Source organism: Acinonyx jubatus, chromosome B2 (assembly GCF_027475565.1).
Source record: "Acinonyx jubatus isolate Ajub_Pintada_27869175 chromosome B2, VMU_Ajub_asm_v1.0, whole genome shotgun sequence".
NCBI lineage: Eukaryota > Metazoa > Chordata > Mammalia > Carnivora > Felidae > Acinonyx > Acinonyx jubatus.
The window spans coordinates 64,498,601-64,522,616 of NC_069385.1; the positions used below are offsets into that span (position 1 = coordinate 64,498,601).

The 24,016-nt window shown below is 36.6% G+C and overlaps 1 long non-coding RNA gene across 2 annotated transcripts; it reads left to right on the top strand.

Moving 5' to 3' along the window:
• The first annotated feature begins 1,303 nt into the window (after positions 1–1,303).
• On the top strand, positions 1,304–22,606 carry LOC106980084 (uncharacterized). Of its 2 annotated transcripts, XR_001431021.3 has the most exons (5): positions 1,304–6,008; positions 7,955–8,035; positions 9,520–9,632; positions 11,552–11,608; positions 19,186–22,606. It is a non-coding gene; the product is annotated as an uncharacterized LOC106980084 (long non-coding RNA). The 2 variants fall into 2 exon arrangements; XR_008298464.1 differs by lacking the exon at positions 19,186–22,606 and having other exon boundaries at positions 1,314–6,008; positions 11,552–12,456.
• Positions 22,607–24,016: the final 1,410 nt, after the last annotated feature.

A 24,016-nucleotide genomic window follows, 5' to 3' on the forward strand; every position in this document is an offset into this window, starting at 1 on the left:
GTGTACATGGCTATATTTCCACAGGAAAATATCAAGACCTTGACTTCAAAATCAGAAGTAATTTACATTTTAAAAGAGGAGCAAATGAGCATCACAGCTGCATTTCATATGTTCCTTCCTGTCAGCTTAATTTTTTTCATTTTCTTTTCTCCTTCTTTGCTTTTTAAATTTTTATTTGCTTTCCTCTCTTCTTTTCCCCACTTTGTTCCACCCCACTTAGACGTATGCTTCTTTTATCTCTTTCTTCCTTACTCTATCCAGTGACATGAACTCTGTGTTATTTATGCATTCGTCTTTAATCAATTGCTCATCCAATGAATGTGAAGTGAATCAAGCTTTTCTTTACAACCTTCCTGGTTTATACTTTCTTTTTACTTCGAACTCCTTTTATTTTTCTTTTTCTAACCTGTGGCTAGGGAGGACCATAGGGAGATAACTGACAGAATATTTCCAGTTGTTATTTAGGCTTGTCTTGTTCCTGACAGAGAAACCTGCACCATTACTCTGTGAGCCTCCCAGTGTGGTCTCTCTGCTTGTATGGTAGCCCTCTTGGCACATTCCATTAACCTTGAACTCACAGAGTTCTCTGAGGTATTTTGGGCCTACATCAATGTAGGACATTCTCTAATGTATTTAATAGTATGAAGATATTTCATAGAAGACCATTCAGTTTAAAAAGACATGAAAAGGATATGCTTCCTTTTGTTCTTTTTCTCTGAGTCTGGCAATGGCTCAAAATAAATGAGAGCAAATTGGTCTGGCCATGCTTTTACTATCCATGCTGGACTCTGGTGCTGTGCTGCAAAGGGAAACACCTGGTAATGAGCCAAAAAAAGAAAAAAAAAGGAAGTCAGAGTTCTTCTGCAAAGATGTACACTCAAGACAGCAATGCATTTCAAACTTGGACACCTTCTGGTTCCCTCTACCTTCTCTCCACCCCACCCCCCCAAACCACCCAAAACAACACCAAAAACACCAACAAATCCTGGTGTTTCTTTATCACTGTGAGAGTTAACAATTAGCATATGGGTTTTCATTTATTTGCTCACTAAATATTTATTATGATATGAAAGTAGACCTACTTGACATCATTGCCTGAAAATCCACTGTTGTAGATAAATTTATCTGTTAAAACTGTTAAAATGAAAAATGGGCTTAATTGTTAATACAATTTATTGTTGTGATTTTGAGTGAGTAGTTATGCAATCAATTATATATATATATATATATATATTTCTGGAATTTATACTAAAAACTACTCTCCCTGTATGCTCGGTGTTGGGGTCATCCATATATTTGCTATGAAAAACATAACAGAAGCGTTGTATTCTTTTCTATATGATAACATCAGAGTACTGTATTATAGTAGGCCAGAAATAGATGGTATGGGTTTTAATGTGTGTTTGATCTCTAGCTAGCTTTTTGACTTTGGGCAATCTCCTTAATCTTGGTCTCAGTTCCCTTTTCTGTAAAGTTGTGAGGTTGGAGTAAATACTCTCTGAGATATATTCTGCTATTAAAATTCTATTATTGAATTTGAAAACCACTAAAGCTTTCAGTGAGTCTGATTTAGGAGAGGGATGATACAACTTTTTTTTTAAGCTGGTAAAGTTTTTCAGTGAAAAAAGTATTTAAAACCTCCTTGTATTTGTTAATTGAGCTATTTTTTACTTAGATGTGCAAGTTCAAAATTTAGATGTGTTTTTGACTCCATAGCCAGTGGTTAAAAAGTGCAATTTCTGGAGATGGCCTATGCTTCATCATTTTGAATCTGTGGAACATGGGCATGTTCTGTAATGTCTTTGTGCTCAGTTTACTCATCTGTCAATAGGAAGTAATAAAAGCACCTGTAACAGGGATTTTGTGAGATTATTCAGGGAAACTCTTAGCAAATGACTAGAACATTAACATATTCTTGGTATACTCTGCTGTCACCAGCTATCCCAGGCTATTATCACTCCATACTTTATTAGTGTAATAATAGCCTCCTGGTTTTAAAATCTCTTCCTTTAAAATCTATTCTATGCATTCCTCCCAGCTTACACTGCCCAAAATATAATTCTCATAATTCCCCTCCCCTGGTAAAAACTATAGCAACAGATTTCCAATGCAACCATAACCTGGCATTTAAGACTTTCATTAATATATTGGTTCAATTTGTCTTCCCAGTTTCATTCCATTACTTCCTCATATATAAAGGCTTTGCATGAATGGAACTCCCCAAATGTCCCTGAGAACAAGTGCTCTGCTTGTCTGTGTTATGCAATTAAGAGCAGAGGTTATGATGCTACTTTATACCCCAGTATCAATCCAGGACCTGGAACACAGTGAGCAGGCGATGCTTGTTGAAATGAACAGCTTCTTCTAATACTATTTTCCTCCCAGAAATTCTCTATTCTTATCTTTGCCTACATAACACCTATCCTTCAAGGTCCCATTCAAATATTATGAATTACTGCTATTCATAAGCTGCCTACTTCCTCTCATAGTAATATCATGTGTCTCTCTGGTAGCATTTATATTCTGCTGTGATTATAATTGTTTTTGTCATTATCTTATGTCCTAATTTTTCAGTGGCATTGAGAGCAGTGTACTATGTCTTATTCAATTTTATTTCCTGCAATGCCTAGCATTTGGCTTTGACTGTGTTAACTGCAAGTGGCCAGTTGTGGAGTCAATGGACATGACTAACAGAATAATATTATTCATTGTTTCGTCTTCATTTTTTAAAGTGACCCTATTTCCATAGAAGCAAATCTACATTCCTTGTCAGGCTTCTGAGTCTCTCCATATCCACTCACATCCTCTCCATGTAACATGACTTTATGGAACTGTTGAAGTCCTACTGGCCTTCTTATTATTCCATGGACATACCATATTCATTCTTAACCCCCTCCCTTTGCTAATGTTTCCTTGGCCTGAGTGCAGTCCTGTCTTCTTTTTCAGCTTTCCAAGCCTTATTTCAGGTCCCAGCTCAGTTCCTGATTTTTCCATGGAGCAGTCCATGATTATTTCAGCAATGTTTCTTCTCTTTCACAACTGAAAGGAGAAATTAATACACTTAATTTCATACTTAGTCATACAAAGACATCCTCCCCAAACCCAGAACAATTAAACTGGAAGAGAATTTAAAAGTGTGGTACTACAGGTGTGCCTAGGTGGCTCAGCTGGTTAAGCATCCAACTCTTGATTTTGCTCAGGTCATGATCTCATGGTTTGTGGGATTGAGCCCTGTGTCAGGCTCTGCACTGGCAGTGTGGGGCCTGCTTGGGATTCTCTCTCTCCCTCTCTCCCTCTTCCCCTCCTCCACTTGCACTTTCTCTCTCTCTCTCTCTCAAAAATAAATAAATAAACTTAAAAAAGGGTTGTACTACAGAAATTCTAATATGGAAACTTGAGAGGGGCTGTTTCCATATTAACACACTTATATTATCTATGTTATCAATATTATATTATCTATACAGATTATCATTCTTGACTACTTGTTTGTAATATGGTTAAGCAACTGAATCACCTCTAGAAAATAGTATGACTTTATATATATAAGTGCTGATTATATGTTAATTCAATAGAAAAATATGGCTTACATTTGCATCTTATTTTTCATGTGTTTTAGTCTTCTAAGCCAATTAGATATTAATTAGGTCCTTGTGGGAGAGGTCAAATCTAGAACTCTTTGGATTTCCTATGTTAGCAAACATAATGCTGATTGTGCTGGAGATTTTGACACATGAACAATATTCATTGTTGGATGGGACCTACCTGCCAAAACGCCTGGTTTACTTTAAATTTATTTCATAATACCTGACACTCTAACTTCATTCCATTTTTCCTGGTCTATTGGCTCTAAGTTACTGCCATACTTACACTTTTTCTCTGCTCTATTGCCTTCTAATTTACTGTCACACTTACTGGACTTCCCAGTAAATAAGGCAACTAAAACTCTATCATTAGAGACTTACACAGATACATCCTGGGGGGTAGGTACACAGGGTGGGAGAGGATTTATTCTTTATATCACATTCATGCTATTTTCACCTTTTGACAGAAGATGAAAATGGGGTATAGTATAAATATTTGTTGAGTGGTCATATAAAGAGTAGTGTGCTAGACAATTTATACACACTATCAAGTTTTCTCTTCTCAACAAGTCTATGTAGTTGCTGGTACTAAGCTACATTTATAGTCATGAAAACTAAAGTTAAGAAGGAAGTAATTTACTCAAGTTTTTATCCTTAAACTTGATCTCCGGTCTGTCTGATACCAAGGTCCCCACTAACAGAAGGAAATAAGACAGTGGATCTCCAACTTTAATAAGCAGAAAAGCCACCCAAGGACCTTCTTAAAATACATATTACTGGGATCTATTCCAAAGAGTCCAATTTGTTAGGTTTCGGGTAAAGCCCAGAAATGTTTATTTTAACAAACATAAAAAAGGGTTCATTTGGAAAAATTTTGACATAAGGAGTAGTTACAATAACAATAGTATTAATATCAATAACAACTATACAACGTATGGATCAACACCACATTGTCTACCAATCACTGTACCACATTACTATTCCTCAGACATCGTGTTAAGTATTTATAACACATTTGTCATTTAATTCTCATGGCCACCTTAAGAAGTATATATTATTATCATCTCCCTTTTATGTGGGGAGGGAGCTATGGTCAGAGAGGTCACATAGTTAGTAAATGGTGGAAATAGTCTGACTACAAAGCTCATGTCCACAACTCTAGGAAAGGGGCAGCCAAATGAAAGGAAAACCAGGGAGAATGCTATGACAGAGCCCAAAGGAAGAGTGCACAAAAGCAGAAGATGTCAGTGCCAGAGTTAAATGGGATAGGTAATGAGAAGCATTCCCTGGATTTGTAAATGAGGAGGTCATTGCTGATGTTAGCAGTGTCAGCTTGAGTAAAAAGATTGAGCAGTAATGGGAGTAGTAAGGCAGAATGTAGAGAGTTAAAGAATGAATGGAAGATGTAAAAAAATAGCTTAAATCCTCATTTTATGAGTTCCAATAAAAGGTAAGGGAATGAGGAGGGATTGTTTTAGGGAGAAATGCAAATTAGGTGAGCATTTTAAAAAATATGGGATAGTCATGAAAATATTAAGAAAAAAGGAGCAATGAAGAAAGTGGATAAGGATCAAAAAGGTAGAATTAATGACAGCTCTTTGGAGAAGATAGGATAGATTTGTTAGCTTTGTTTAGAAGCACTTATTTTTCTGGGATAGGAGGGAATAGGGTAAAGAGGAGCACAGCTATGGATACAGGTGTAAGTATTTGGTAGAGAGGCAGACATGGGCATTTACAGATAGTGCAATGGAACGTTAAAGTAGCTCATGTGTGATGGATTTTATTTTTTGCATTGGGAAAGTTAATAGTGCCTTCAAACAAACTGATGAAGATTTAGTATAGCTATTGTGGGGAGATAGAGTCAGGACTGATTAGAGATATATAAAAGGATTGCTGTGGGGTTAAAAGCCCAGTTGAGGGGAAAAATCATATATTGTAATAGTATCAATGTGCATGACTGTGTAGTTTTTCTTCAGTGGTGATCAGTAGAGGGAGAGAACTAGACGCCAGGACTGGGTTCATCTTAGCTTAGGAATTTGGTAAAAGCACATAATGTGGGCAACAATGTCACGTATCTGAAGGTGTTGACAATAGGCGTGGTGAAATGAAGGACTTTGAGGCTGGAATTAAAGAAGACAGTGAAACTTATGGACCTAGAGGTAAGGGTGACCAAGGAATTGGGTTTGAAAGAGATGGTAAATTAGTACATGGTAAAAATAGTGAAAGAACTGGAAAAGTATGCAGTTGTGGGCTCAAAATGGGAATGAATGGGATCAATTGTATTTTAGTATATATGGCAGCAACCTGACAGGAGTGTGGTTTTTTTAGCTCCCACGATCCAATCTATCTTTCTCTTACTTTTCAGGAAATCTGAAATCCTAAAGTCAAAGGACAAGGTCTAATTTTGGCTTTGTGTTGTCCTCTCAGGTACTGTAAATTTTATAATTACCTGGACCTTTGTTCCCTGTGTCTCCATCACTATCAATTCCACTATCAATTATTCTTTGTTAGTCAAATGAGGAATGAGAAGTATTTATTCCTGCAATTTCTAGAATAATTATTGCAATGTGTAGGGCCATCCATCTGTTTCACCAGGAGAGCATGTTAAAAATGTACATTTCTGGGCTTTCACCAGACATACTGAATCAGAATCTCTGTGGGAGTAGTTCCCAAAGAATATTTATTTTTACGAAATTCCACAGGAGATTCCGACTCTCATGACTGTTTTAGGAGATGACAGTTTCAATTGGGCAGAGTTCATTAGATTTTTCTCCCTTGACTTACAATTCATATTCGCTACGTTTTTGCTGTTGTCTCCTATTCGTGGAGCATTAATGCTGCTGGTGAGCTTTAAGGTTGGGGTGGAGAGGCAAGAAAGCAACAATTCAATCTTGAAATTGATGCATTTTGTAATTTTCTTTCTTACACACAACCTCTCTTACCCACATTTGGAAAAAGCAAAACCAAAAGAGAGATCAAGGTGGAAGAGATTTATAGAATTAGAAACTTGACAGAAGGACTCCAAATAGTAGAATGATTATAAGTAAAAAGTGTTTTGGAGGTTGGGTATGTGTAGAGGATGAGAGGCGAATGAAAGTTTTATTTCAGAGAAATGTGTTATTGACGGTGACCACAGATATACAATGTTGCTTTCATCTGCATTAAACATCTGGTAGATTGCCACATATTTGAAACCTACTGCCCTTGTTATATTTTATTGTTTTGGTAGTTCTGCGATCATTAATAATAAATGGTTTCTCTTGCCACTGAACTCTTGTGTCATTACATATTCTACACTGAAAAACTTTTAGTTTACAAACAAGAAGAAATCTTATTTTTGGTATCCTGGTACCTAGAGGCAAGTAGAACATATATGATTTTTTTCGGTATCTGCTGACAAGTTTTCAAGGAACAAAGGCACAGGGCTGCATCTCAAGTCTCCCCTCAGTGACATAGCAGTCAGGCTTCTGTGTATTGGGGCTATGAATCATACAACAAATGAACAAACTTGTAGATGAAAAAGTTCATCACTTGATAATGTTACGTGGTGAAATCATAATCCATAAGCAATGAAAATATTTTTAAAAATATTTTGGGAAGGAACTATATCTTAGATATATTGTCTTTGTAAATTGTGCTTTTATTATATCTTGATTAATGATTTCAGCTTAACCTAATACAAAAGTTCTTTCTCCCCATCTCTCTTTTTCTCCTTCATCTTCCTCTTCTTCTTCATCTTCTCCTTCTCCTCTTTTTCTCCCTCTTCTTCCTCCCCCAACCCCTCCTCTTCTTTTTTTTCTATTTCTCTGCTCCCTCCCCACCCCCCCGCCCTTTCTGCTATACCACTCCAACACTCTTCCCTCTGTTTCTCTGTGTATATAGGCTTATTGGCATGTTTGTTACTTCATGTTAGAAATCTTACTACAGAAAAAATTGCTAGTGTAATAATGGGAAAATTCAAGATTGCATAATCTGAATAACATTAACACTATGGAACACGCCTTTCTTTGATTAAGAATACATGGCTGGCTGTCAAAGACCATATAAACTATTCTTTACTTGATAAGAATTCATAAGTTAAGTTTCAACATGAACCATGTAAATTTCATCTCCCTGAAATGAATTACCATCATCTTGTCCCTTCTGCTTTGAATCCTAGTGCTCAGGTGCATGGACTGTCTATATTCAGGCTGTGCTGCATGGCAACATCAAATGTTACCATTCCATTACTTCTACAAACACTATTTTGAATTTTTCATACTCTCCAGTGGGGGGAAAATTTAGGTTTGGGCTAGAAGAGTCAATATTAGTTTATTCACTTAATAAATTCTGTCCAATATTAACTGTTTTTTTTTTTTTAAATGAATGTATAGCCTCTCTTGTCTGAAATCCACAATCCAGTTGCCCTATTCAGTTTGGACTTTGGCTAATAATACTCATAGTCTGCCCCTAAGGTATGTCTCTTGGATTTGTTCATATTTTAGGAATTATGCTTATCTCAGAAGTAACTAACCCTTGCTCTTGACCTTGTTTCCATTTTCAGATTCTAGATCTAAGCCCAACTTGATGTTCTTTCAGTACTTTGGCCCCAGTGTTCTCTGATCTGAATTCCAAGGCCATCAATGAAACTATGCCATACAGCTCTTTGTTTCAGTCCCAGTACATCTGACTTTGTACTCACTCCATAGTCCTTTCTTACATTACAGCCATCCACCTTCATTTATGTGTGATTACTTCATACCTCAGTGATGGAAACATTCTCCTAAATTGCCTCTGTGATACTCTTCACCGAATCCATTGTCTATATTATTGCCAAATTAATAATCCTAAAAATACACTCATTGTGGTACATTCCCTCGTGAAAAAACTTCATTGGCTCTACAATGCTTACAAAATGAAATTGATAATCCTTAGTTCACCATTTTATGTCTTCATTCACAATCTGTTCTCTACTTATTTTTCCAGCCTTATCTTTAGTTATCTCCCTACACAGCTTTAACGCTGACTTTCTTGATGTTGCTGAATTATACCTTTTGCTTTTTTATTTATTATATTCTTTCTCCTGAAAATATCCTCCCTCTCTAATTCACTTATGGAGATCCTACTCATTTTCTTAGGTTCAATTAAATTGTATTTCTTCCATAAGATTTTCTTAATCATTCTTGTAGGACCTTATCTCTTTTATCTAAATTCTTGTGGGTATGTTTTACTTATTTGGTACTCACAAATATTACTGTAGCTGTCTTGAAACATAGCATATCTACTCAAGCAGATAGAAAAACCTGAATAAAAGAAACTGTTTCTTATATATCATGTATATCAGAGGTTTGGGAATAATAGATACATGAAAAGCATTTTTAATGAAAACTAATGACAAATACATCCAAACAAAATACCTTCATGAGATAGTGAATAATAAATTAAAGATAACGATAATCTTCCTTAAAGTATGAGGGTTGAAATTCATTGGTCTTTAAGACCATTTCCATGTGCCCATATAATCTCAGTAGGAGTATATTTAACTTTCAAAACTAATTCTAAGTAGCATGCCATAACACTTAAATAGAGTTCACAAAAAGGAGTACTCTCTTAATTTATATGGAAAGTAATGCTAGAACACCTTAGGATTTAACACTTACTAGAAGTCAGATTTAGCTTTATTATGTGTAAATGAACAACAAAAAAATCTCCTCAAAAACAACAACAAAAAACCCCCCACATCTAGCATTTGGCTTACGGACTCATTCATTCCTTTATTATTATTTTATTTTTTTTTTGTTCATCTAAAAAAAATACTTGTTGAACATTGACTATATGAAAGCCAGTGAACTTAGAACTAGGGATATGATGACAAACTGTTTCCTGGGCCATACTGAATCTGGGAAAAATTAAAGTATTAAAGTTTCTCACATGGAGGGAAAATACGTTTGTATTACAGAGAAAGACAAGAGAATATGGACTTATTTGGGAAGATGGATGACATATTATACAATTTTATGAATTCCTCAAAAAGGTTAAACATCCACTATGTGCCATGGACTATATTAAGTGGTAAGTGTAGGGCAGCTGTTACAGACTTCATTACTGTTCACTAATTCATCTTCCTTTCCCTGTCATGGAGGAGAGTATACTTCACCATTCTATTGATTTTGCACTTGTCCCTGTGATTGCTTTGACCAGTGAAATGAGGGCGGGAGCAACTGTGTGACCATTCTTAAATAAGGCTTAGGAATCCACCATCCATTTATTTCCTCTTGCTTTATTGCTTTTTAAAACATTTTTAATGTTTAATTAATTAATTAATTAATTAATTTTGAGAGAGACAGAGCATGAGCAGGGGAGGGTCAGAGAGAGAGACGGAGACATGGAGTCCCAAGCAGGCTCCAGGCTCTGAACTGTCAGCATACAGCCTGACAGGGGGCTTGAACTCACAGGACAGTAGATCATGACCTGAGCTTCAGTCAGACGCTTAACCAACTGAGCCACCCAGGCACCTCTCTTCTTGCGTTATTGTCATTTTCCATTAAACTATACTGCATCATGTCAGTGTTTCTTCAGCCTTGGTTCCAGAATAAGCAATATGTGGAGCAGATACAAATTTACGCAGCCTACAGTTATGCTTAGCTAAGCCCAGCTGGGTCCAGTTGGGTCAAGCTGTAGTCAACGCAAAATGGTGAAGAAGAAATAGATTTGTTGTTTTAAGACTCTAGGTTTGGTTGGTTGTTAATGCGTCAAAAGTTAATGCAGCAGTGAATAAGATACCGTGTCTAGTGGAGAAGAAAGACATTAAATAGGTAGTTACAAATGTTCTTTGTATTTTGAGGAAATGGAGTGTTTCCACAAGTATGTATAGCAGGTTATTACATTATTCTGGGGGAAGAGAAAAATCTGGGGTGGCTACTATTTATATATAAATCAATATAATTGAGCTGGTCATTATTTAGTATGTGTCACCCCAACTTCCATTAGAGAACAGATGCACCTGTGGGAAACTATATACTGGGAAAATCAGATGCTATATTCACAACAGGAAGCAATTGTTATTTTTACCTTATGTAGTATGTCTACACAGTAATATATTAATAAAGTATTAAAGGGATCCAATTCTGTGTTTTCACTTAACATCAAATTCTTATAGCTTATTTATGACAGGTAATTTCTATATGACAGGCACAAACTTATTCCGTAGTCATAGAGAATATTTCTCTTAAATTATAGATCAGAGAATTTAGATTGGTTTGGTTCTCAGGATAACCTGGCCAATACTTCATTTTGCAAGACAAGCAACTGGGGTCCACAGAGGCAAAGTTACTTTCCTAAGGCTCCCATCGGAGTTTAGGAAGGGTCATCTATGCAGGTCTGGTGTCCTGGTATCTGGATCATAATGTCTATAACATTGACAAAACTGTTTTTCTCATATAATTGTCTTTGGATGAATTTTAAAGAATTTTAAAGAGTTGATTATAAAAATTCCAAGTTCCTATATTGATTCAATTTAGAGGCAAGAAGTACATTTTATTTTTTTTTTATTTTTTTATTTTTTTTTATTTTTATTTTTTTTCAACGTTTATTTATTTTTGGGACAGAGAGAGACAGAGCATGAACGGGGGAGGGGCAAAGAGAGAGGGAGACACAGAATCGGAAACAGGCTCCAGGCTCTGAGCCATCAGCCCAGAGCCTGACGCGGGGCTCGAACTCACGGACTACGAAATCATGACCTGGCTGAAGTCGGACGCTTAACCGACTGCGCCACCCAGGCGCCCCAAGAAGTACATTTTAGAGGCTAAAAACTTTTATTAACTGTAGGGCAAAGAGTTTATTTAACCTATCTATCAAATTTCCTTACATTTTCCTGACAATCCTGGTCACAATATAAATTTTTATTTATTGTATGCTTCATAATCTATCATTATATAATTATTTGTGTGATCATCTATTAATGTACATCATTTGTATAATTTTTCTTTTAGGGTCCATTAAAGCAGAGACAATGTGTCCTCAGTAAGGAGCACAGTACTTGACACATGGTAAGTACTTAATACATTTTTGTAGGATTAATGAACAATCTTTCATCCATTCCACTCAAGCAGAATGATCATGCTTCATCATATGGTGTAAAGTATGTCCTTGCTAAATGATCTCTTGCTGCCAAATTGTGACCAGAATATACCAGTTTTTCATGAACTCTGAAACAAATGGATTGCCTTTAGCAGATTTTTATTAACAGATCACATAATGAATATAACATTAAAACATAGTATTAATAATAGCAACAATAAAATCTAAATTGACACAAAATTATTTCATTAAAATTATTTTATTTAAGACGAAAATGAGGGTGCACAGTGGCTCATTAAATGAAGATCTATTCAAGTGGAATTAATAGAAATACTTATAAAAGATTTTGACATTATTTGAATGACTAATGCTTAAGATATGGGGAACTAAAAAGGCAATAATGCCTCTGATTTGCTATCTTGATATTTAGAAGAAATATCTGTTGTTTTTTTAGGGTGGTCTGATTACCTAACTCCTATGTGTTGTATTATTGAGTTGTGTCAGAAAATAAAGTTTTAAAAAGAATAATATAGAATACTTATTTTGCCAACATTTTTGGGATTCCAGGGCTAAAAGGGTAAGAGGAAAGGGAACATCTGCATACAGCTGAGTAACTGCATTCCTACTCTTTTTTTTTTTTATTTTTTTGGGGCGCCTGGGTGGCTCAGTCGGTTAAGCATCTGACTTCAGCTCAGGTCACGATGTCGCGGTTCGTGAGTTCGAGCCCCGCGTCGGGCCCTGGGCTGATGGCTTGGAGCCTGCTTCCGATTCTGTGTCTCCCTCTCGCTCTGCCCCTCCCCCGTTCATGCTCTGTGTCTCTCTGTCCCAAAAATAAATAAATGTTAAAAAAAAAATTTTAAGAAAAAAAAATTTTTTTTAATGTTTATTTATTCTTGAGACAGCGACAGAGCATGAACAGGGGAGGGGCAGAGCGAGAGGGAGACACAGAATCCGAAACAGGCTCCAGGCTCTGAGCTGTCAGCACAGAGCCAGACGCAGGGCTTAAACCCACGAACTGTGAGATCATGACCTGAGCCGAAGTCAGACACTTAACCGACTGAGCCACCCAGGTGCCCCTGCATTCCTACTCTTGGTGTATGGGAGTTACCAGCTCCCCAAAGGATCTAAACTCTAGTTTTTATTTTTTAGTTTCTGCTGTTTGACCTTCTGGATTCTCTAAGAAATTACTGTTTACTCATTTAAGAATGGACTGTTTAAGAATGGTGTGAGGCCCGGGGCCCCTGTGTGGCGCAGTCAGTTAAGCGTCCGCCTTTAGCTCAGGTCATATTCTCACGGTTTGTGGGTTCGAGCCTGAGTTGGGCTCTGTGCTGACAGCTCAGAGCCTGGGGCCTGCTTTGGATTCTGTGTCTCCCTCTCTCTCTGCCCCTCCCCTACTTGCTCTCTCTCTCTCTCTCTCTCTCTCCCTCAGAAATAAACATTAAAAAAAAAATTAAGAATGGTGTGAAGCCCTTTGGCATCCAAGTTACAACAACATATAGCAAAACTCAAACCAACCAGAAGGCTTTATTGTCAAGTCAAAGTGGTATGTATATACTTATAATTGTAAAACAAAAGTATGTCTTGCAGTTTCTGAGGAGGCCACCAACAAATAACGTCTCTCTTTCCCACATAATTACTAAACGATTGGAGGAATGAAACAAATGAGTATATATGTCAGGCAAGATATCGCCTTTGTCACTGCTAGAGGTCAGGGTGCAGATTGTGGCTCTAGGTCCATTAGCCAAATGGGCCTGCCACCAGGATCCAAGGATTTGGGCAACCTCATGCATTTACAGAAAGCACTGGACTTGGGGTAGATCTCATTTCACCACACTCACCGGAGCTGACTGCTGTACCACTTCCAGCATGAAAGAGTGAAGGAAGATGCATGGTCTCTGCAGGGGACTGGCTTTGAGAGACACAGGAGGATAGAGGATATCTAGTTATTCTTCTTATGCTTCCGGTCAGAAACTTCACCCCATCTTCCTAGCAAGGAAGTGAGTAACAACAGCAACAGCAACAACAAAGTTAGCAGAAGTACATTAATTGAGCTCTCTAAACACCAAGAAAGTGAAGAATACAGGAAGCTTGCCGGGTTAGATGTGATGAAAATGTCTTTAGTAGCAATATACTAAAGTTCCTCTCCCCAAAGAAGCAGAGACAAAATTAGATGCCACATCTTACCCTTTTAAGAATAAAAAGGCCTCAGTAAAAAGTGAAAAGTAAGAACAATTTCTGGCAAAATATTTATTTTGATATGGACAACAGGACTTGGAATCCTTCTATAAAAGAACAGTGACCTCTTGAAAATCTATTGAAGGTCAAAAAAAGCCAACTTCATTCACTTTTAAAAAGAAGAGGTATATTTAAAATATGTTCATCTGATTTTTAGAGTTCTTACTCTATCATAAAAGAATTATATGTAATTTAATAATAATTGCATTTAATAAATTATACATTATTTATTGTAAAAAATTTGGGGAGTAGAAAACAAATGAAAGAAATGTGTCTTATTCATACTTCTCAGAAGAAGCTTGTCTCCACGTTTGTGTGTTTCTTTACAAGTGTTTCTATGTATTTTCACATTAGATCATACAGACTATGCAGTTTTATGATGTAAGAGTTCACATATATCTCATCTCTGGATAGGAAACTTACTCAGGTTTTAACGAAGAGACTTTCACGAAGGGGCTCTATAGAGAAGTGTGGTTAGGATTAAGGACAAGGGATGGTGGGCATCAGAGGCTAGCAGCAACAGGAAGCTATTGGGTTCCAAGGGTGAAGGAAAGACATGTTTTTCTGGAGCTCCGTGGAAATGGAAGTGACAAAGAATCTATATGATGCAGTTTGTACTAGTCATTTCTCAGAGGACAGATCAAGGAAGAGAATGGGAGAGAATGGATCTGGCAGAATGGGGAGCAAATGGAGAATAATCAGCACATTAGTTATTAAAAACTGCTTATTAATAGATTTTTATGGCCATGTAATAATCTAAAATAACCATGCCATGCATTACAACCCCTCCTTTTTGATTGACTACTTAGATTGTGTCCGGTGTTTTTGCTATTATAAACAACATTGCAATGCATGTATTTCTCTATTTCTACAGTTTTCTTAGAGTAAATTCTTGGGATTTTAATTATTACACTAAAAAGCATAAATGTTCGTAGGCCTCTTAAAACATGCTGACAGGGTTTTAAAGCTATATGTATTATTATTCCTCCAGCAATGTAAGAGTGTGCTTATTTTTACTGCACATTGTTGAGGATTGCATATTCCCATAAAAGTTACTTCTTACTTTGATGAGAAATTTTTCCAGAAAACCCACATCTGCATATTTAAAATTTTTTAATTAAAAAAATGTATTTTAGAGACCAAGAGAGAGAAAGAGTAAGCGCCAGACAAGAGGGGCAGAGGGAAAGAGAGAGAATCCCAAGCAGACTCCATACTCAGTGTGGAGCCCCTCTTGGGGCTTGATCCCACCACCGTGGGGTCTTGACATGAGCCAAAATCAAGAGTCAAACACCTAACTGACTGAGCCACCCGGGTGCCTCTCTGCATATTTTTAAAAGAAATCTTTGAAACTGCATCTTTTTTAATTTTGTCACAATTTTTTCCCATGTGCTTTTTAAATTTTAAAATTGTGTCAGCATGGTGAAGTGATAATAGTGTGTCATTGCTCTTTGTCACTGCTGTGCGAATGTCACTGACTTAATAATTCCATCTTTCCAGTGCTGATTTGGGTTGCTTTCTTAATCATGTTGTGCATGGTTACATACAATGATATATGTTTTTGAGCTACCTGGTTTATTTCATATTCCACTCATTTTTTTTTTTTTTTTGCAATGTGATTGAAGCAGAGCAGCTCTAACACCAAGCTTTCCTATAAAATATTTGGACAGTGGGAAAGCAATAACATGTTCCTTAGTAGGAGGTTCAACACATCCTTCTTTACCTTTCAGCTGTTCCTATCAACTTTAATGGTGATAATCATAAAATGAAAACAACAACACAATGAACAACAGCAGCAGTGAGTGCTTACCACAGGCCAGGCATTAAGAAGAAGCTACCACATCAGCTCAAACCACAGCCACAATGCTTCTCTTCTAAGTCAGGAAGGAATATATTGGGAGGCTGGAGTCTTCATTACCAAATCTTGTTGATTCTACTTTCAAAGTTCTTCTTAAATTTCTCCACTTATTTCTACTCTCACTGCCACTACCCTATTCAAGCAGTCATCTTTTTTGCTGGAGTAATAGAGCAGACATTTTCAGTTCTCAACTGATTTGGTTTGGTCTCTTAGTAGGCCTGCTCTTTCACTTATCTATTAAAGTTTTTAAAATTTCATTGACCATTTTTATTTCCAGAAACTCCATTTGGTTCCTTTTCAAATACATCTGTGGTTTTTTTTTTTTCCTCATAAAATGATCTTTGTTCTTCATGGATTCTCTTGCTTCCTTGATCTCTATGAATATTTTAAACATATTTTAAAAATCTCTTTCTTGTCTGTTTGATCTTTATTTCCTTAGTATAAAGTATGAGTTCTCCATTTATGGCTTTTCCTAAGCTTGTCTCCATTGGGAGTTTCATCTCTAAAAGGCCTGGACATTTCTTGGATTTTACATGTTGCCGTTTCATTGTTAGCAGGACCCGGTTGGGTCAACCAGTTTGGGACCTATATGCTAGTTTCTTATTCAAGGTCTCTGTGCCTTATGGATACTGTGAATTTGGGTCTTATCTGTGTGCAAGATAAAGGCTTTGGTTCTGTATTGTGGAGGATAATTCCTTCTACTAATGGCCCAGGCGGGGTTTCTGTCTGCAAATTAGTTTGGAGTTTTTGTAGTTTCCGTGAAGACTTAGTTTCCAAGTCGGTTGGGTTAATATCCTAGGGTAGGGATTGCAGGACGATGTAATACGATTCTGGTAAGTTTTGTAAGAACCCTCCAAACTGTCTTCCAAAGTGGCTATTGGGTTTTGTGTTCCCACAAGCAATGAATAAGAATTCCTGTTGCTCCACATCTTTGCCAGTCATTGGTATTTCAAGTATTTTGAATTTTAGCCTTTATAAAAATATGTAATGCCATCTCATTGTTTTGATTTGCATCATCTTAGTGACATGCTATTGAGAATCTATTCATATGCTTATTTGCCATCTGTATATATTCTTTGGTGAGGTGCCTATCCATTTCTTTTGCTCTTTTTTTTTTTCTTTTGCTCTTTTAAAAATTAGGTTGTTGATTTTCTTATTGTTGAGTTTTAAGAATCCTCTGTAGATTTTGGATGCAAGTCCTTTATCAGATATATGTTTTGCAAATATTTTCTGAGTCTTTGGCTTGTCTTTTTATTCTTAGAGCAATGTCTTTCATAGAAGTTTTTAAATTTAAAATTATTTTTAATTGTGGTAGAATACACATAACATAAAACTTACCATTTTAACCATGGGTTGCCATTTCACTTTGTTGTTTATATGCTTTGATGCCAAGAATTTTTATTTTATTAAAGTCTAATTTATCAATTTTTTTTTCATGGATCATGCACTTAATGTTGTGTCTCAAAACTCATCACCAAACACAAGGTCACATAGATTTCCTCTCATTTTCTTCATGAAGTTATAATTTTGCATTTACATTTAGATCTATGATCTATTTTGAGTTAACTTTGTGAAAGGTGAAAGGTCTGTGTCTGTGTTCACCATTTTGCATATGGATGTCTAAATGTTGCAACACTATTTGTTGAAAAGGCTGTGCTTTCTCCATTGAATTGCCCTTGCACCTTTGTTGAAAATCAGTTCACTGTGTTTGTAAGTCTATTTTTTGTCTCTCTATTCTATTCTATTGATTTATGTGTCTATTCTTTAGCTAATACGATAATGTCTTGATTATGGTAGTGTATGGTAATCTTGAAATAGAGAAGTGTGAGTTCTATGATTTTTTTCTGCTTCTTTATTATTGTGTTAGCTACTCCACGTCTTTGCCTTTATATATGAACTTTGGAATCAGTTTGTCTATATCTACAAAATATCTTTCTGGGATCTTGATTGAGATTGCATTTAATCTATAGATTAAGTTGAGAAGAATTGATATTTGAACAATATTGAGTCTTACTATCCACAAACAATATCTTTTTATCTAGTCCTTATACAGTATGCAAGGTTGAAAAATTCCATGTAGTTCTAAGCTTTTTTTTTTTTTTTTTTTTAAGAAAGCCAAGTACTAGGTCCTTTTCTAGGGACAGCCTCAAATCTAATCCATACGCTATGTTAAAATGCATGTCTTAATGTGTATATCATGTCCTGACCACTTCCTAAACCATAGTTTCCTTCTAATAAACTCATTGATACATATCTGAATTCCTCAGAAGACTACATTTATTTTTCTTGATTTAAGGTACTTTGCAGACTTTTTCTCGGGCCTCTTAAAGTGATCCTTTCCCCTGAGATTTCTGCCTTCTTCTGGATACTCAACTTTAAATTTGAGTTTAGATGTCATAATCTCAGTGAGGAGTCTTCTGACTCTTCACTTAGGTTGAAGTTCCTCAGTTTACTCCCTGGTACTGGTATATTCTATTTCTCATAAACCAGGCATGAGAACCTGACATAATTTGGAAAGAGTACAAATCTTTATTTACTTGCATTTATTAAAATTTATTTTACAGAGCACACACAGTCACCAACATTCCTTCACAAAATCCTTTTTCCATCCTCTGCCAACACAAACCCCAGCTTTTTTAATATGCCTCTCTTCTTAAAACCATAAGAAAAACTCCTTTGAATCCAAGGAACTGTTACTTTTGTAGTCAACACATTGTCTGTAGTTCAGTGTGTAAATTGACTTACCTGCCATTCCTAAAGCACTCCTCATTTCCTCCTCTGCCCATTCTCTGAATTCCCATCAAAGAGCTAAAAATCATGACCTCAGACTTCCAGGGAAGATGGCAGAGTAGGAGGATCCTAAGATCACCTTGTCCCATGGATACAACTAGATAACACCCACTTTGGTGTAAATACCCAGGAAACAACCTGAAGACTGACAGGACAGATTCTTCACAGCAAAATGTCAAGAAGAGGCTACATTGAAATGGGTAGGAAGGGTAAAGATGCAGTCAGAAGGCAAACTGACATGCTAGACTCTCTCCAGGAAGGAGGGGTGCTATGGGTACAGAGAGGAGAGGGGAGCAGACTCTACACGCAGCAGGTACCCACACTGGGGAAGACAAATCCCTATAATATTTGGCTTTGAAAATCAGAGTGGCCTAATGTCACAAATTCTTACAATCAGTGAGGCTTAACACTTAGAACCTTAAAAATCAGTGAGCATGGCTCTGAGAGAGCCAGAGGTGATAAAAATTGAGTTTCTTCCCTTAAACTGACAGTACAATGAACAGTCCTGCTGAGATATAGCATAGAAGAGGAAGTTTGAAAAACACTTGAGGTATACAGGAAGATATATTTACTAATAGAGCATGTGTTGGAGGGGCAGGGATCTTTGGGAGATGTCACCAAGAACAAAACAGCTGGTGGGCAACATTTCCTTCTCCTTCCCCCCAGCCTGGATACACGGACATCTGCCAGAACCAGCTCAGCACAAGCACTCTCTCCCCAGCTTCCTGCAGAATACCCTGCCACCATGTTCTCCTGTGGACGACCTCCCTCCAACATACTCTTGGCAAGAGTCCATTAAAGCAGCACCACAAGCCTGGCATTGTGCAAGCAGCCCTGAGAAAGGCTAGTACCACTCCAAAGTGACTTCTGCCTCAGGGAGAGAGGAAGATAACCACAACCACCAGTATGACTGTGGCCCCAGCAGTGGTGGTGGCAGACATCTGGTGTGACTGTAGGTCCCTCCCAGCAGTGAAAGATTCTCAAGGGACAACTCAGGAGAATGCCCTGGAATTTGGTACAACTGCAGCTCTGGCAAACACCTGATCTGACTAAACTCAAGTCCAAGGCAGCCCCAGACTGGCCCACTAATAACACAGGGACCAAACCCTGCCCACAACAGACAAAAAAAGTCATTACATGACTAGACTGCAAGCAAATGCAGCACAACCAGCACAACAGAAAGCATGCAACACACATAGGAGACATCAGAAGTGGTTCTGGCCGACGGGGCATTACATTGCAGGGCACTGCAGGACCTCTTTTTCATAAGGCCACTACTTTTCTTTTGTTGTTTTTGGGATTATCTCTCCCTCTTCTCTCTTTCTGCTCCTCCCTTGCTTGTGCATGCACTCTCTCTCTCTCTCTCTCTCAAAATAAATAAATAAACTTAAAAAATGATTAAAAAATTTAGAGTGCTATATGCATAAGATGTTACATCAACCTAATGGTAACCACAAATCAAAATCTGATAATAGAAATACAAAAAATACAAAGAAAGGAATCCAAGTATATCACTAAAGAAAACCAGCAAGCCATGAGAGTAGAGAACAAGAGAATAAAGGAACAGAGAAGAACTACAAAAATAATCATAAACCATGTAACAAAATGGCAATAAGTACACACTTATGAATAATTACTTTGAATGTCAGTGGATTAAATGCTCCAACCAAAAGACATAAAGTGACAGAATGGATAAAAAAACAAGACCCATCTATATGCTGCCTCTAAAAGACTCATTGAAGATCTAAAGACATGTGCAGTAAGACGGTGTAGTAATACTTGTATCGGACAAAATGGATTAAAACAAAGACTGTAAGAAGAGACAAAGAATAACACTAAATAATCATAAAAGGATCAATATAACAAGAAAATATAATAATTTTAAATATTTATGCCTACAACATGAAGCACCTAAATACATTAAGCGGCTAATAACAAACATTAAGGAAGTAATGTATAGTAACTATAAAATAGTGGGGGATGTTAACACCCCACTGATATCAATGGCAGGTCATACAAACAGAAAATCAACAAGGAAACAGTAGTTTTGAATGACACATTGGACCACATGGATATAACAGATATATTCAGAACATTCTGTCCTAAAACAGCAGAATGCACATTCTTTTTGGGTGCACATGGAACATTCTCCAGAATAGATCACATATTAGGTCACAAGACAAATCTCAACAAATTCAAATAGATTGAAATCATACCATGCACCTCTTCTGACCAGAATGCTATAAAACTAGAAGTCAACCATAAGAAAAAAAATGTGGAGGGGACACAAATACATGGAAGTTAAAGAACATATTACTAAACAGTGAAAGAGATAACCAAGAAATCAAAGAAGAAATTAAAAAAATACATGGAATATAATTTTTACCTTCCATATAAACCAAAAAATACAAATGAAAATGAAAACACAATAGTCCCAAATCTTTGGGATGCAGCAAAAGCAGTTCTAAGAGGGAAGTTTATGGCAATACAGGTCTACCTCAAGAAGTGAGAAAATCTAAAATAAACCACCTAATCCGAATCCTAATCCTAATCCTCATCCCAATCCTCCTTTAGGAGCTAGAAACAGAAGAACAAACTAAACCCCAAACCAACAGTAGGAAAGAAATAATAAGGATTAGAGCAGAAAGAAATGAGATAGAAACTAAAATCAATCAAACAAAAATCTAATTGAACAGATCAAGAACCAGGAGCTGGTTCCTTGAAAAGTTCTACAAAATTGATAAAACATTATCAAGGTCATCAAATAAAAAAAGAGAAAGGGCTCAAAGAAACAAAATGAGAAATGAAACAGGAGAAATAACAACTGACACCACAGAAATACAAAGGACTGTGAGAGAATATTATGAAAAACTCTCTGCCAACAAATTGGACAACCAAAAAGAAATTGATAAATTCCTAGAAACATATAACCTCCCAAAACTGAATCAAGAAGAAATAGAAGATTTGAACAGACTGATATCCTGCAATGAAATTGAATCATTAAAAAACTCTCAACAAACAAAAGTCCAGGACTGCCTCACAGGTGAATTCTACCAAACATTTAAAGACTTAATACCTATTCTCCTCAGAGGCACTTGGGTGGCTCAGTCGGTTAAAGGTCAGTAAACAAAATTAAAAAGGAAATAAAACGTATCCAAATTGGTAAAGAAGAAGTAAAGCTTTCACTATTTGCAGATGACATAATACTATATATTGAAAACCCTAAAGACTCCACTGAAAAACTACTAGAATTAATGAATGAATTAAATTGAGTAAGGATGCCGGTCACAAAATCAATATACAGAAATCCATTGCACTTCTTTTTTTTATTAATTTTTTTTTAGTCTTTATTTATTTTTGTGAGAAATTGCACAAGCAGGAGAAGAACAGAGAGAGAAGGAGACACAGATTCCGAAGCAAGCTTCAGGCTCTGAGCTGTCAGCACAGAGCCCGACTAGGGGCTCCATCTCAGGAGCTGTGAGATCATGACCTGAGCCGAAGTTGGCCGCTTGACAGACTGAGCCACCCAGGTGCTCCTCCATCGCACTTCTATACAGTAACAATGAAGTAGCAGAAAGAGAAATTAAGAAAACAGTCCTGTTTCCAATTACAGCAAAAATAATAAAATACCTACGAATAAACTTAACCAAAGAGTTGAAGACCCATGCTCCAAAAAGTATAAAACACTGATGAAAGAAATTGAAGATGACACAAACAAATGGAAAGACATTCCTTGCTCATGGGTTGGGAGAACAAATATTGTTAAAATGTCCGATATTACCCAAAGCAATCTACAGATTCAATGTAATCCCTATCAAAATACCAACAGGGATGCCTGGGTGGCTCAGTCGGTTACGCTGCCAACTTTGGCTCAGGTCATGATGTCACAGTGCATGAGTCTGAGCCCCACTTCAGACTCTGCTGACAACTCAGAACCTAGAGCTTTCTTCAGATTCTGTGTTTCTATCTCTCTCTGCCCTTCCCCTGCTCATGCTCTGTCTCTCTCTCTGTCTAAAAGAAAAGAAAAGAAAAGAAAAGAAAGTAAAATAAAATAAAATAAAATAAAATAAAATAAAATAAAATAAAAATAATACCAACAGTGTTTTTCATACAATTAGAACAAATAATCCTAAAATTTGTATGGAACCACAAATGACCCTGAATAACCAAAGAAATCATGAGAAAGAACAAAGCTGGAGATATTACAATCCTGGATTTCAAGATATACTACAAAGTTGTAGTAATCAAAACAGTATGGTACTAGCACAGAAATAAATCCACAATTATATGGCCAATCAATCTTTGACAAAGGAAGCAAGAATATGCGATGGGGAAAAAAGTTTCTTCAACAAATGGTGCTGGGAAAACTGTGGAGCTACATGCAAAGGAATGAAACTGAACCACTTTCTTACACTGGACACAAAGATTAACTGAAATGCATTAGAAACCAAAGTGTGAGACCTGAAACCATAACCATCATAGAGGAGCACAGAGGCAGTGATGTCTCCGACATCAGTCATTGCAACATTTTTCTGGATATATCTCCTGAGGCAAGGGAAACAAAAGCAAAAATAAACTATTGGGACTGTATCCAAGTTAAAACTTTCTGCACAGCAAAGGAAACAATCAACAGAACAACAACAGAAAAAACCCCTACTGAATGGGAGACAATATTTGCAAATGACATATCTGATAAAAGGTTTTATCAAAAATATATAAAGAATTTATACAACTCAGCACCATAACCAAAATAACCCAATTTAAAAGTGGGCAGAAGATATGAACAGACATTTCAGAGGCCAATAGGCAAATAAAAAGATGCTCAACATCACTTATTATCAGAGGAATGAAAATCAAAACCACAATGAGATGTTACCTCACATCTGACAGAATGACTAAAATCAAAAACACAAAAATCAACAAGTTTTGGCAGGGATGTGGAGATAAAGGAATCCTTGTGCACTGTTGGTGGGAATGCAAACTGGGATAGCCACTGTGGAAAACAGTAGGGAGGTTTTCAAAAAATTAAAAATTAAATTATTCTATGATCCAATATTTCCACTATTAGGTATTGACTCAAAGAATACAAAAATACTAATTTGAAAAGATACATGCACCCTTATGTTTATTGCAGCATTATTTACAATAGTCAAATTATGGGAGCAACACAAGTGTTCATGGATGGATGAATGAATGGATAAAGAAGGTGTTGTATATATATGCATTGAAATTAGCCATAAGAAGGAATGAAATCTTGCCATTTGCAACAACATGGATGGATCTAAAGGGTATTATGTAAGTGATATAAGTCAGTCAGAGTAAGACATATACCATATGATCTTGCTCATACGTGGAATTTAAGATACAAAACAAAGAAAAAGAGAGAGAAACTGAAAAGACTCAAGTATAGAGAATTGTTGGTTGGAGGTTGGTGGGGGGATGCGTGAAATAGATGAAAGGGTTTAAGGAGTGCACTTGCTGTGATAAGCTCTGGGTA